Consider the following 14,752-nt stretch of genomic DNA (forward strand, 5'->3'; position numbering starts at 1 on the left):
CACACACACACACACACACACACACACACACACACACACACTTTTCTTTTTTCAGGGTTTCTTTCGTTTTCTTAATACAGCGTCCAATGGCTTCAAATGGAAGCTACTGTTTTCCTGCATTGCTCCCAGTAGCATTTCCCAGTCACACAAGCTTGACTGAACTAAACCAATGCTTCTCAAAGTGGTGTCATGGGGACCACCAGGGTTCCCTGAGGGGTTTCCAAGGGGTCGCCAGTAAAATGAGGAACAGTTTAACTTCACTATCATTTTGCCATGGAGAATATTGAAAATTAATTCAAAAGGATAAAAGCCCAAAAAGCCCAAAGGCATGTTTCCATTGTGGTCCCTTTGGGGAAAGAATGAGGCATAAAATACAAACAAAAACAATTAATTAAATAGCTGTTTTCACATATGAGTTATCCCAATGAGAGAAAGTATAAGATTGACTTAAAAGATATTCAGGCCAAATACCCCTTAGCTGAGAGAGATGAAGCAGGGACCCCTACTACATATTGTAGAAATTGTGTTGCTGATTCATATATTTCTTAGATAGCTTCATAGACTTGTTTGACAGCACTATCATCAGTGTTGTGTAAATTGATGCTTTTGTTTGTTTGTTTACAAATTATATTTTACATAGATTTTGCAATAATGTTTGTGTGTTTCAGAAACTTAACCACTTAAACCCTCAATACTTAGTAATCTTGACCTTTGGGCTCTGTACTTGTCTACTTGTACTCTGCTATTTTTTCCCCTCTACATCAAATAAAAAAAAATAGCCGTTCTGCTATTCTCTGGATCCCCCATATGAAGACCCATATAACCCATATAACCAAAACATTATTTTATTGCGTCCCTGGCAACAAATGTTTTCAAATGGGGGTCTACTGCCTAATACGTGTCAATGTGGGTGTTCTTGACATGAAAATGTTTGCCAACTACTGACATAAAAAAGATGAAATATGGAGATACAAGGTTTCTGCCTGACAGTGTCGACATACTGTAGCCGTTGCTGCAAAGTTCTTTTTGGTTTTGTTTGTTTTGTGTTATCTTTCTTTTGATTTATGGGAATAAGAGGCTCCTTGTGAACTCAGCAGGCGCGCACACACACACACACACACACACACACACACACACACACACACACACACACACACACACACACACACACACACACACACTTTTCCCACAGTAAAGGCACATGACCCAAACAGGACATCCTCCCAGGACTGCCCAGCCACCCACCCCTCCCCTCCCCCCGTCCTCCTCTCCCCCTCCGCTCTACTCGCCTCCCCACATTCATCTCATCCTTCCCATCCTCCGCCTCCACAAACTGTAAATTATTGCTGTTATTGCTACACACCATGCTTCCCGGTATGGCCGGGATTGTCCCGGTTTCAAGTTGGGTGTCCAGAGTTGCGACAAATATCTGTAAACAATCAAATGTCCCGGTTTTCAACATTCAGCTCCAAATTGTCCTGGTTATCACCACAATTAAAATAATAACACTATTATATACTGTACATGTTTATCATCGAAAATATGGTAACCCTAAACACAATGACATAATATATTAAATAGCTTAGTGATTCACCACTACTTCGCCTTGGCCTTGCTACAGTATATTTACAACTGCAAGTATTACAGAAAGGAAAGGTGGTAGCAGGAGGCTAATGCTATAAGGGTCCATTTGGTTACACTCAGAGCTAACCACAGCAGTCCAATTTCACTGATCTCTAATAAGAAATTCCACATGGGAGACATCCTCATAAAATATACAAAATGAATGAATGAATAAATAAATAAGACAATTGCTAAACGGATGCTCTTAGGACGCCGCGTGGGATTTCGTCTGGGCCTGCAGCCTAACGAGTGTTCACATGCTCGAAGGCTCTTACGTACGTCATCCTCCGAGATGGTTAATGGCCTCCCCAGGTAATGCAGCCCCTGGTTGGTTGTTGTTGGTGGGGGCGGTCTCAAACCGATTGTAGAAGGCATTCTTCAGACTGTTGGGAAGGGTGGCAGGCAGGTTCACTAATGGATCTGGTTTTCGCCTTGCAGACTTGTTATTGTCTGTAGTGCCACATATGCTGCTGTTGTTACCACTGCTGAACTGGTCCACCATTTTAACCTGATGGTGCTCTGGAGCAATGCTTCCCAAACGCAATTATTAGCCCCCATGTCCCCGGATCTGAAAGCGGCGTTGCATGCGTGTACGTATCGATGCTAATGGAAGGTAAATGGAAGGTACTAATGGAAAGGTAACAGAGTGTGGGGTTAGAGAGAGCTATGGTTTGCCGAGCTAGGATTTTGCAATGTAAAAGCACCAATTTGATTATCTTTGAATCTTTTTCACCTTTCTTGTGCTTTTTTTAAATGTCTGACTACTAATGCTCATCTATAAATCTGAAACAGACAGACAGACAGACAGACAGACAGACAGACAGACAGTCAGTCAGTCAGTCAGTCAGTCAGTCAGTCAGTCAGTCAGTCAGTCAGTCAGTCAGTCAGTCAGTCAGTCAGTCAGTCAGTCCTTCGTCCGTCTGTCCGTCCGTCCGTCCGCTGTAGGCATAGAGATAACAGTGAAACTATGATCATGATATTGCCTTTTTATGTTTCCAAGTTGCATTTATGCTAAACTATTAGTAATTTAGCCGCGGACCCCCTGGCGGTCCCTGGACCCCACGTAGAGAACCACCGACATAAACGGTCAAATCTGAGGAATATTGAACAAGAGATGTTGGAGAGGGCAGGGCTTATAAATACACCCCCACACGTGTTGTTTTTAATTGTTATTATATTCCCTGCAGGCCGAGGATTTGAATGGGGGACCTTCCGGTCACAAGTTGTTCCATTGCAACACAGCACACTAAACACTAACTAAAGGCTGTCTCACATTTAAACACGCACACGCGTCAGTATCACGTGTACGTGCAAGCATACACAATCACATTTCGTTACTGTCGGCCAGATACCTTGTAACTCCATATTTTGTTGTATGACAGTGCAAAAGGAGTGAAAATAGGGCGCCCACTGGCCTAGGTCAAGGCGCATACCACATACGCTGGTAATCCAGCTCGACAGCGTGTCGCGAGTTCGACTCCCGATCCCGACGACCTTTGCTGTGTGTCTCCCCCCCATCTCTCTCCCCATTTCCTGTCACCCTACTGTCCTGTCAAATAAAGGCATAAAAGCCCCCAAAAATATCTTTAAAAAAAGGAGTGAAAATCTAAAAGCTTACAAGCTTACAGATCTGAAATTTTTATTATTTGCTATTGCTTAAAAATCTACCTTGTTTTGAAATATATATCTGTGGCCTTATCGCCTCAGTTTTTTTTAAGCCTTTTTAGTCTCAATTATGAAATTATTGAACAGTTGGCCATACATACAAATGAGCTTGCACCATGCTTTATTAAAACATCACTACCCAGATAAATAACTTCAGTTAAGACATGACGTTTACAACTGTAATATCCATCTATAAATGCACAGAATCTCTGTGTATCTGTCCATCCATCTGACTGATCGACTTCCAACTTGGCTGGCTGGGTTGGAATTCGGGTCGGATCAGTGGTTGTCAAGGAATCGACAAAAACACAAATCTCTGTATCTGTCCTGCCTGTGTACTTTTGTCCATCTATGGAGATCCCTGATGTCATCAATATGACGTCATAGTTACTGACAATAATAGCCGACATAGACTGGCCTCCAAGCAGCGTTGCCAGATTCTGTGAGCGAAACAAGCAACCGGGTCTAGGTTGCTTGTCTAACAAGCCCTAAAAAGGCTGTGGGCCACATGGGCATTTAAACATATACATCAGCTATTTCAAAATAGCAAATCTACAAGCGATGCGACGCGTTGTGGATCTGCTTGTAGATCTTGTAGATCTGCTATTTTCAAATAAAAACTTATAATATAGTATATATATTTATAAAGAAAATTATAATAAGCAGACCTGGCAACACTGCCTCCAAGTAGCTACTATGATAATGGATACTGCACAACTGTAAGTAGGCCTACTCTGACCAATATTGCACAACCGGAGGGGCATTGTGTTCCCGATGGGCTTCGTTCCCAACGGGCATCGTGTGCTAGTACATAACAATCCAGAAACAGTCAGAAACCAGCAGGGAAAGGGGGTACGGAGGCCAAAAAAAAACTAAGTTTGAGAACCACTACAAGGCACACAGCGCTCCTGCCAACTGTGTGAAACGTCCCACAATGCAGCGCTAGTCCAGCTGAATTGTTTCTAAACAGGATAACGTGTGACATCACCAGCTGTGGTACTTCCCTTTGTGCAAAGCTTTATTTATGGCCACGCCAAGAACAAAAACACACACTCACAAACCATCAGGGCAACAGATCCATGTATCCATGCACACAGTTTTCATTTACCCACTTGTAAGCTGCAAGAATACAACTTCATTTTATCCAATCTGTAATTAACAAAATTACCAATCTGCAGATAAAATAAGTCTGGACAATCAGACAAATGGATTCAGTCAATAAAAAAATATTTTAGGATTTTTGTCTATTTCACCATTTATTGAATTATCATTGTCAATTTATTTGTCTCGCTCAAGAGAACAGATGAATAATTATTTCACCTGAAGATGCCTCATATCAAGCAACACTTCCTGCACTTAATTGTTTAATTTAACCCTAATATTTCAGACGCCGGGACATTGACAAAGTTGTAATAACGAGGACCTCCCGCCCACACCCCATAGCGTTTCACTTTTAACCCTGTGGAATGTGGACCCCATCTCAATAATGAGAACAGGAAATAAGAGTGGAAACATGCATAAACATGCAGTAGAATAAACAAAGTAGCATCCATCCTCATAGGCTAACCCTTTCCCAAGTAAGAGTTATACTGTAGGGCAGGATTAATACCTCATCGCACCCTTAACCCTGTACCCACTCACGAGCATATGCAAACAATTACAATTTAGGCATTTAGCAGACGCCTAAATCTTAACCAGAGCGACTTACAATAAGCAAGGTGAACACATACATCAAATGCAGAGAGACTGTGAGCTGAGGTAAAGCAAGAACCTATAGCATCAGTCTAAACTAGTGGTTCTCAACCAGTGGTCCGGGGACCACCAGTGGTCCTTGAGGGGATTCTAGGTGGTCCCCAGCTAAATGATGGAGAGTTGGTAACCAAATGGACCCCTTATAGATCTTTAACTCTTGAGAGTGTAAAATGAAACCAAATGGACCCTTACGGGTCCATTTGGTTTCATTTTACGCTCTCAAGAGTTACATTATTGTTAAACATTACTTAATTTACAAGAAGTCTACACAATTAGAGAATGTCGAAGAATTGTTATTTTGATCAACGTTTGCCTGTTATCTCTCCTATGGTACCAACATCATTACAGCATGGAATTGTTGACAAAATCTTATCCAACGATAACAAAATATTCTAAGTCTTGGGTCTGAGAGTCTAAATCTCATCAAATGGTGTTCCGTGGCTCAAATGCCGAATAAATAATGGACCTTGATATGAAAAGGGTTGAAAACCACTGGTCTAAACTGATGAAATTGAAACCATAGGGACAATGAACCTAGCATCAGACTAAATAACCTGCTATCTAAACGTTGTCTTTGGCATCTGTCTAAATAACCTGCTATCATATTTTTTTACATTGTGGTCAAAAAAAAACAAGCCTAAGAAACAAAAGCATGAGAACAAATGACCACGGTAGTCATAACTTGGTCATGTGCTACAGTGGAGTCTGAAGATGGGATGGTTTATTTTTTTTCATTATTAATCTATTATTTTGTTGGTAGTGGGGCAGTCCTATCGTTTTTGCTGAAAGAGAGAGTGCTTAACCACCCTATATACTTTGCTGCACGACAAGCAAAACTAGCCTATCTACAGTCTCACAACGAGTCGCAGCACGACACGTTGTGAGCTTGTATGTAGAGCTTGTAGATCAGCTGATCGGCTAAAGAAAATCGGCTGAAAAATCTTCACAAACATTTGCCCAAAACATAGGGACAGCAGGGTTAATGTGGTTAAGATCTCAAGGCATAATGGAAGTCAATCATGTCGACAAGGGCATTCGTGTAAATACAGGCGAGGCGAGTGTCTTAAACCACAAAAGGCAGAGATACTTTATTAATTATCCCAAAATGTAAGCAATAAGCCTGGGCCCTTGTCCAACACACAGCTCAGAAGTGAGTCCCACGTCAATTTATCACTCTATATCCACAATATTTATAATACTGTATTCAACATTGGTTTTCATTGGTCTAAACTTGCAACGCAAGTCCTCTGTATGAGAAACAGATATTTATTTCACATAGATATCCACATTTCTGACCGGAGGGATAGACAGACAAGACAGACAGACAGATAGACAGACAGACAGACAGACAGACAGACAGACAAATAGATAGCAGGGCTTAATTTAAGTCTGCAAGAGATTCTCATCATTGTCACAGGCCTCATGGGAAGGATGTTTGTCTTTTATCAAGTGTTTGGGCTGTAGGGCCAGTGGAGATTTAGCTGTTTATACACAGACAAAGCTGTTTGGCTTGACCACTGGCTTGCATCCTGTCTCTGTTGCTGGCCAAGCTCACGGAACAATGAACCCCTACAGATGGCCTGCAGATCCCCCCCTTCAATGGTTTTCACAATTACCATCATGGAGCTTCATGCTCTTGCCCTTGTCTCAACATTTCATCTGCCTGAGGTGTTTCGAAATATTTTATTTTTACATGCTGCACTTTACCCAGCCTTATCACATCCCATCATGCACAAACCTGCATACAGTATGATGTACATGTTTCTAAACAAACATGTACACACCTGCATATGATGCTAATGTTTCTACACAAACATGTACTCACCTGCATGCTAATGTCCTTTTTCTTGTACCTGCTTTAAATAGTTTATCTGTATGTATTTTTTGTTCTATTCAACCTGCTTTATATTTCTTTCCCATTGCTCTCACTCTACCTATGTCCTCTCTCTTCTCACAGAATTCTACTGGGGAAAAAAAGACAATGTTCAACCATTCATTTACACAGGTGTAAAACAGTGATGTAACAAGTAAAACTGATTCTTATTCAGAAACTAATCTGGCTATGATACAATAAATTGATGAGAAAAAGTTAAGTTAAGTTAAAGCTCCAACCTAGGATTTGTCTCCATTAATTAATATTATTTTATGTGGCGGCCCTTTTGGAATTCTACATTGAACACACACACACACACACACACACACACACACACACACACACACACACACACACACACACACACACACACACACACACACACACACACACACACACACACACACGCACACACACACACACACACACACACACACACACACACACACACACACACAATTATTAATATATACTAATAGAAGATTAAATGGCCAATACATCATGCTAGACTATACTATGTTATGCATCTGCTTGCCGCAGTGACTCCACAGTTCCTGTCTCCGAGGCTCTGTCACAAACCTGGATGACATTGTTGCTGAGGATCTCATGGACCACCAGTTGAAAAAGGCAACCACTATCTGCAATGTGTTGTTAAATGCTGTCCTCATGTGGCTAAGTATGAAATTCATTACCACAACAATGTTTGGGCAGTCCTGTCCTCTCTACTCACAATGTGCACCAGCAGTGTAACAATCAGGAATGCTGCATGCACTGCCCCCTTGTGATGGAGCTTGTAGTCCTTGTTTATCTGTGTTTATTACATCACCCAAGAAACAAACAGTTTGTGATGATGCAAAACGGTAAATGCCTGAGCCAAGGGCTCTGGGCCAGTGGTTCTCAAACTCTTTCGTGCCAAGGACCCCCAAAATGATATATATTTGGCCGCAGACCACCATCTGATTTTTTTTTGTGCCAGATTTGGGTGAACATTGTTGTTTTTGATCAGAAATTGACTGCACAAGGAAACACTGCTAATTGTTACTGTGCCTGTGTGAAACAAGTCCCCAATTATTACCGTATAGTCATCATATTTATATAGGCCTATATATTTTTTATTATCGTCATTCAATTCTTTCTTTTTTCTTGCTTTGATATATTTTTCATTATGTAGCACAAGCTGCTTGAATCTTGATGTGCACCCGTTGTGAGCTTATAGATCAGCTATTTAAATATTAATCTATACAAAAAAAACATGCCCAAAATAAGGAGGTCAGGTTGAAAGTGAATTTCCATTTTGCCCCCAGAGCAGTACACAGAACTCCACTGCTATTGATCTTTCAACCCAACAAGCACTTCAACAAGCCTAAGCAGTTCTAGGCTAAAAACAAACCACACTGCCTCAGCCTGTTAATTTGATGTTGGTTAATCCTGGGCCTGTAGCCTACTACATGATACTTGGTACCTGGCCTGCTGGAGCCTGATGGTGGCGGGCTACTGCTGGCCTTGTGGAGCCTGGTGTTAGCCTGGACCTGTCCCAGGGAATGCTGGTAGCCTGGTGGAGCCTGGTGGTAGCCTGTTCCTCTCCCAAGGGCTGCCGGTAGCCTGGTGGAGCCTGGTGATAGGCTGGACCTGTCTCAGGGGCTGCTGGTAGCATGGTGTTAGCCTGGTCCTCTACCAGAGGCTGCTGGTAGCCTGGTCCTGACCCAGGTACTGCTGGTAGTCTGGTGGTAGCCTGGTCCTGACCCAGGTGCTGCTGGTAACCTGGTCCTCCTGTCACAGGTGCTGCTGGTACGGTCCTGACCCAGGTGCTGCTTGGTAGCCTGGTGGAGCCTGGTGGTGGTGACTGGGGCCTAGGCCTGACCTGATCATGGTAACTGATTTTTGGGCTCACTCCAATTTCAGTATCCAATTTAACTTTTAGTCAAAAAGCTAAAGGTGACTTACACTTAACCTGCCAGTGAAGTTTTGAATGTAGAAATACTAATGATTGTTTAGATTTTAGTCAGATTGCCAGTGATGCCATTATGTCATCTGTACATCTATAGAATTTGGCCACATATTTAAACCTCTTTTGTATATGTTCGTAAATGAATGTCCATCATACAAGTGTCGCACAAAATTATTGAAAATAGCAGATCTACAAGCGATGCAATGCGTTGTGAGCTTGTAGATCGGCTATTTTCACTGTTTTATATTATTCTTTTAATTATTCATTATTCACGTACAGTACAAGGTTTCCACCCGACAGCGACGGTATATTATAATAGTAATGACAATGTGTGGTTATCACAAAGTCCCAAGGTACACCAACTGGCACAGCGATGTGCCTCAGCACACCGTCTCAGAACCTCTGTTACTGATGATGCCATCAGGCAGGATAATCAAGGTCCCACTAATGAAACAGAATCCCTTTGAGGTTAATCACTAAACGTTTATCTGCCCCCTTCAAACAACAACAACAACAAAGGAATCAAGGAGGAAGAGAGTGATAGTTGCAGTATTTTATTTGATGTAGGATGGCATGACTACAGGGAACCTGACCGAGGGAAGACAACATGACGTGGTGTGATCCAGGGAAGACAAGGCAAATGTATTTGTTTAGTACTTTGTATGCACTAAGACTATTCAAAGTGTCTAACATAAGGCAACAAGGGCATTTAAGGATAAACCAAAAATACAAACTACAAAAAGTGCTCCTCGCAGCACAGGTCTCCGCCAGGTCAGGTACTTATTGTGGCCTCCTGGTGGCGCTATAATAGGGCAATGTGAAAAGGGTGGCATTTCTTCTTAGGCCTTTCACGGCAATCGGACACTGCATTCATGATTTGAGGCATTTTGTTCCAAAAATGTGTTTTTCTAAATTAGACCTGCTGGTGGCGCTATAACAGGCCAATGCGAAAAGGGTGGCATTTCTTCCTCGGCCTAGTGGGAATGCGCGTGTGAAATTTCACAGAAATCGCAAGCTGCGTTCATGATTTGAGGCATTTTGTTCAAAACGGACCAAACCTACAAACTTTGGAAGCCAACCTTAGCCAATCAGGATAGAATCTGGGAAATCGGACAGATCCGGGTTGATCACATGACTATAGAGATACTGTGTACCGATTTGCATGACGTTTGAATAAAATCTGTAGGAGTAATGTAAAGAAATGGGTTTTGCACAAATCGGCCTCCTGGTGGCGCTATAACAGGCCCATGTGAAAAATTGCAGCGGCCGGGCCAACGGTGCCGGAGATTAGCTGCTCACAGACAGATGGACGGACGGAAGGACACACGGACACACGGACGGACGGACAGGGGGTAAAACATACTCTCTCGCCATGCCTTTCGGCCTGACGGAGACAAAAATGATGATGCAATAAACTAAAATAGAATAAGGGATAAATAATAATAACATGCTGGCAGTTAACCTTCACTCTCCACAGTCAAGGTAGAATACTCCTGATGAAGACAGGTTTAGCCTATTGTACATTTGCCTTCCCTTGATTATATTTCACACACACTTCCAGTTGTTTGGAGAACCAATTGTTGAACCAACACGTACGCACGCACGCACGCACGCATGCACGCACACGCACATGGTTGGGTCATTCCTAGCACTTCAATGACTGTGGATTGCAAAGGCATTTTTTTCTGTTGACTTTTCATCTACAAATTTACAAATTAAATAATACATTGAGCCCCCATGACCCTCACATAAATGTGGCCAAAATGTGTGAGATCCCCAAATCCAAAATCGCTACTGTCGGCTATGTTGGAGATGAAGTTTTCAATGTGTTGGCCTACAGTGCTGAACAGTATAGTTTTTGTGATTTTTTGGGTTGGGGAATTCATAATTAACCTTTAAAAAAAAAAATTAAATCCAAGATGGCCACCGATTATCAACCCTGAAAGGTATTTTTAAGTTGTTGTAGAACCTTCATATAAGCTCTAATGAAAGCTGAGGTATGGACATTGTTGAGTTGAGCTATGGACAATGAAACTAAGTAAGTACACAGAGGTCATCTTTGCAACATTTTGATTTACATCAGCAGATACATCTCTGCCATCTACAAGAGATTCAAGGGCTCTCGTTACAGTAAGTGTAGTAGTGGAGGGGTCAAATGACTAAGATTCTTGAACATGAGGAACTATCAAAGGATAGTGGGAATGGGGGCTCAATATTTAACCTTCATAGATGACAAATCGACAGAGAAACTAACCATCGCTCTCCACGGTCACAGAAGTGCTGGAAATGATCTGACTAACAGCCAAGCTGTAGCACCTACTCACCAAAAGGTCACTGAAAGTGTCCCTATATTTGCATATATGCAAATAAAAGGTGTCTTAAGTTCATGTAAACTTGTTTGCCAGAGAGATTGACTCATTTCTTTGGGAATCAACAGTTAAAACATCAGGCATTGAGTTCTAAATGGTGAGTGTACGTTTCATTCAACTATTTACAGACCAGTTGGCTAGAGGGATTTGGGGCATCGCAAATGACTGATTCTATGGGAATAGTATAACAGCTAAAAGTTTTGAACGTTTTTGTATGCTTTGTTTACATATTAATCATTGAGTATAAATACTACAATTCAGATTTCAATGGAGTTATAAAATCTATTCAACAGACGTATCCTTCAAATGTTGTCTTAACTCTACCAATCAATACATTTGTATCTATATTAGTATGCCCCACACCAGAATACAATCAAGTCAATGATGGGGCTTAAGTAATGTGGTGTTTTGTTTTTTGACATTTTTGTCACACTACAGTTTTATGTTTACATGATGATATCTGTTATCTTTCTTCACTTTCTTTCATCTTTTCTTCAGGAATATAACTTACTTCTGATCATCCTCCTCTCTGGTAAGACTGGGGTTTGAGTTATGTCCTTTATTGGTTTTGCAAAATTATTTTAAGATCAAGTACTTTGGCCATTTTGTGTGGCTAGTATGGACATCAAAGAGTGAGCGATTTAGATGACTTTACGTCTGTGTGTGGGTTAAAAATATATATTGAACCAATGCAAAGTATTAAAAAGCACTTCTGGCAAAAACCGGCAAAGCCAGCTAACACCACCCCCTCTCCCCTGCGTGTCACACAGAGCTGCTGCAGACTGCAGTGGATCTGTTTATTAAACTTAGCACTGACGCTAATGTTACGAAAACAATTTATTCTATTTCTAAAATCTGTAGTGTTTTCTGAGGAGAGCAATGTGACATGAAATGAGTTCATATAGCATTTCTCTCGCTAGTTCTACTGAAACTGCAACTCTGTGAACCCCTCTTTGCAGAAGTTATTGTAATATTTAAGCAGTCATGAAGCATCAGGGCATTAATTCACGCGTTGTGAGCTTGTAGAGTGCCATTTATTCTGAATGTCCTATTATGACCAAATCTGCAACCAAATCTGACTCCAGAATCTCTTTGCTGAAAATGTTCAATCTACAAGCTCACAAGGCGTTACATTGTAACATGTTGTGATCTTGTAGAGTGGCTTGTTTGCAGAATGTTCTCCTATTACGACATGCCCAGAATGTCGACCCTAGGTTTCAGATTAAAAGATTCAAGTATGAAGCTCTAAACCAGGGGTGTCAAACTCATTTCGGGGTAAGGGCCACACTAAACCCACTATTCTCAACCTTCAGGATTCTACATACCATCTAGTTGTCAGCTCCTTCGTGAGTATCACTTTGTCAACATGGAACTGACCTGGACCGAAGCTCAGCACTACTGCAGAGATAAGTACATTGACCTGGCCACCATAGAGAGCCTGGAAGATGTCAATACAATAGTCTGAAAGCATTGGACAACAGTAAAAAATCATTGTTCGGACTGTATGATGACCCCGAATCCTGGAAGGGAACCATAGGAAATGATGTCAACTCTTGGAGATGGTCAGCGGTTGGTGCACCGATCAGAACAGAGTATCATAACTGGCTTTCCGGCCAGCCAAATAATTATAGAGGGAGAGAGTTCTGCGTGGCAGTCAAACCTGGTGGTTTATGGCAGGATGTAAGCTGTCAAGATACTTTATCTTTTGTCTGTTATGATGGTAAGAACTTACTCCCTCCCTGTACAATCTAAGAACCTCCTCATACATGACACTAGGGTGCAATTCCATCGATTATTAATTGAAAAATCGTTTTCAAATATTTTTGTATATATCAACAAATTAACACAAAACCATTTGAATTGATTATTATAATCGACAAAATTGATTAGTCAGATTAACCACTTAAGCCCTATTTTATATACCAATAATGGCTGATCTACCAGCTCACAAGCCCTATTTTGTGTACCAGAAATAGCTGATCTACAAGATCAAAATGTGATGCATTGTGAGCTTGTATATCAGCTATTTTAGGTATTTCTAATTACAATATATATTTGTTTTAATTAATTGATTATTTCAATTAACTGTTGAACCCTACATAACACACACACACAGACAATGAACATGTGTACTGAGACTATGTAGGCTATGTGATTGTGTGCACGTGTGTACGTGTGTACACATATATACTGATTAATTTTAAATACAAAATGCATAATTGGTGTGCAAGCATTTGTTCCATTGGCGACACTATTTCACTGATCTCACTGATCTCTTCCCTAGACAAAAACGACCAGAAGAAATATGTTTTTACCGAGAGGAAAACATGGAAAGATGCCCAGGAACACTGCAGACTTCATCACACAGACCTGGCTGTTATCACAAATGCAGAAGAAAACAATCAAGTTGCAGTGCAAGCAAAATCGTCGACATCGCCGTCATGGATCGGCCTGTACAGAGTACCATGGAAGTGGTCTGACCAGAGCAATGTCTCCTTCACAAACTGGGCTGGCGGATTTGCCAGTGGATATCCCTGTGCGATTTTGATTCCTCCACATTTTACTTGGGATGATGAAGCATGTCATGAAAAGCACACGTTCTTCTGCTATGGAGGTGAGTGATTTCTCCATAACTTAGTTTTAAGTTTCTATAGCACAAAATAAAATCAAGATCATTTGTACGGTTTAACATTTTTTATAATATTGCATTTGGTGTGCGTGCGTGTGTGTGTGTGTGTGTGTGTGTGTGTGTGTGTGTGTGTGTGTGTGGCAGAGTGTGGCAGCTGTGCCTGTGAAAGTGAATTTGATGAGGATGAAGATTCAGACCGATGCTGACATGACAGATCCAGCCATCAATGCCCAATTCCTACAACTGGTAATGAATTCTTAAAGTTAATGTCTAACTTGTTCAATTAAGAGAGAACAAATAAAATGAAGGAGAATATTCTCTAAATGTCTTCTATTCCCCTTCAGTTACATGATGCATGTAAAACTGCGTTCAAACTGCGTTGGAAGACTCCACGGGAAAAAATAAAAGTCAAAAGTCAAAATAAAAACAAATGCGAAACTCAGGAATAGTTTATAGTCACATTCTTAGGTTTCATGACATTCAGTGGATTTGAACATTCAGTGGATTTTCTGTGGTCTGGGGTTTTCTTAATAAGGGCACGGCCCCACCGCACTTTTATTTTACCTCTGGGGCGGAATCTGCCAATGCTTTGTCAATGCAAATGCGTGGATTCTTGGAAAAAATCTGCAAGACCATGAATCCACGCATTTGCATTGACAAAGCATTGGCAGATTCCGCCCCAGAGGTAAAATAAAAGTGTGGTGGGGCCGTGCCCTAAGGGCGCGCTCCCACCAAGAGTTGGCTGGCCGCTGTTTGCAGAATCTGCCAATGCATTGTCAATGCAAATGCGTTGATTCACGCAAGAGCAGATTTTTCCGCTAGTCTGCTCTCCGCGACTAAGCATAAAACTGCTGGAGGCAGGCGCTGATTTTCTCCCTCTGTCCAATCGGGTG

This window comes from Gymnoscopelus braueri (assembly GCF_963280865.1).
Source record: "Gymnoscopelus braueri genome assembly, chromosome: 21".
In the NCBI taxonomy this organism is placed as follows: domain Eukaryota; kingdom Metazoa; phylum Chordata; class Actinopteri; order Myctophiformes; family Myctophidae; genus Gymnoscopelus; species Gymnoscopelus braueri.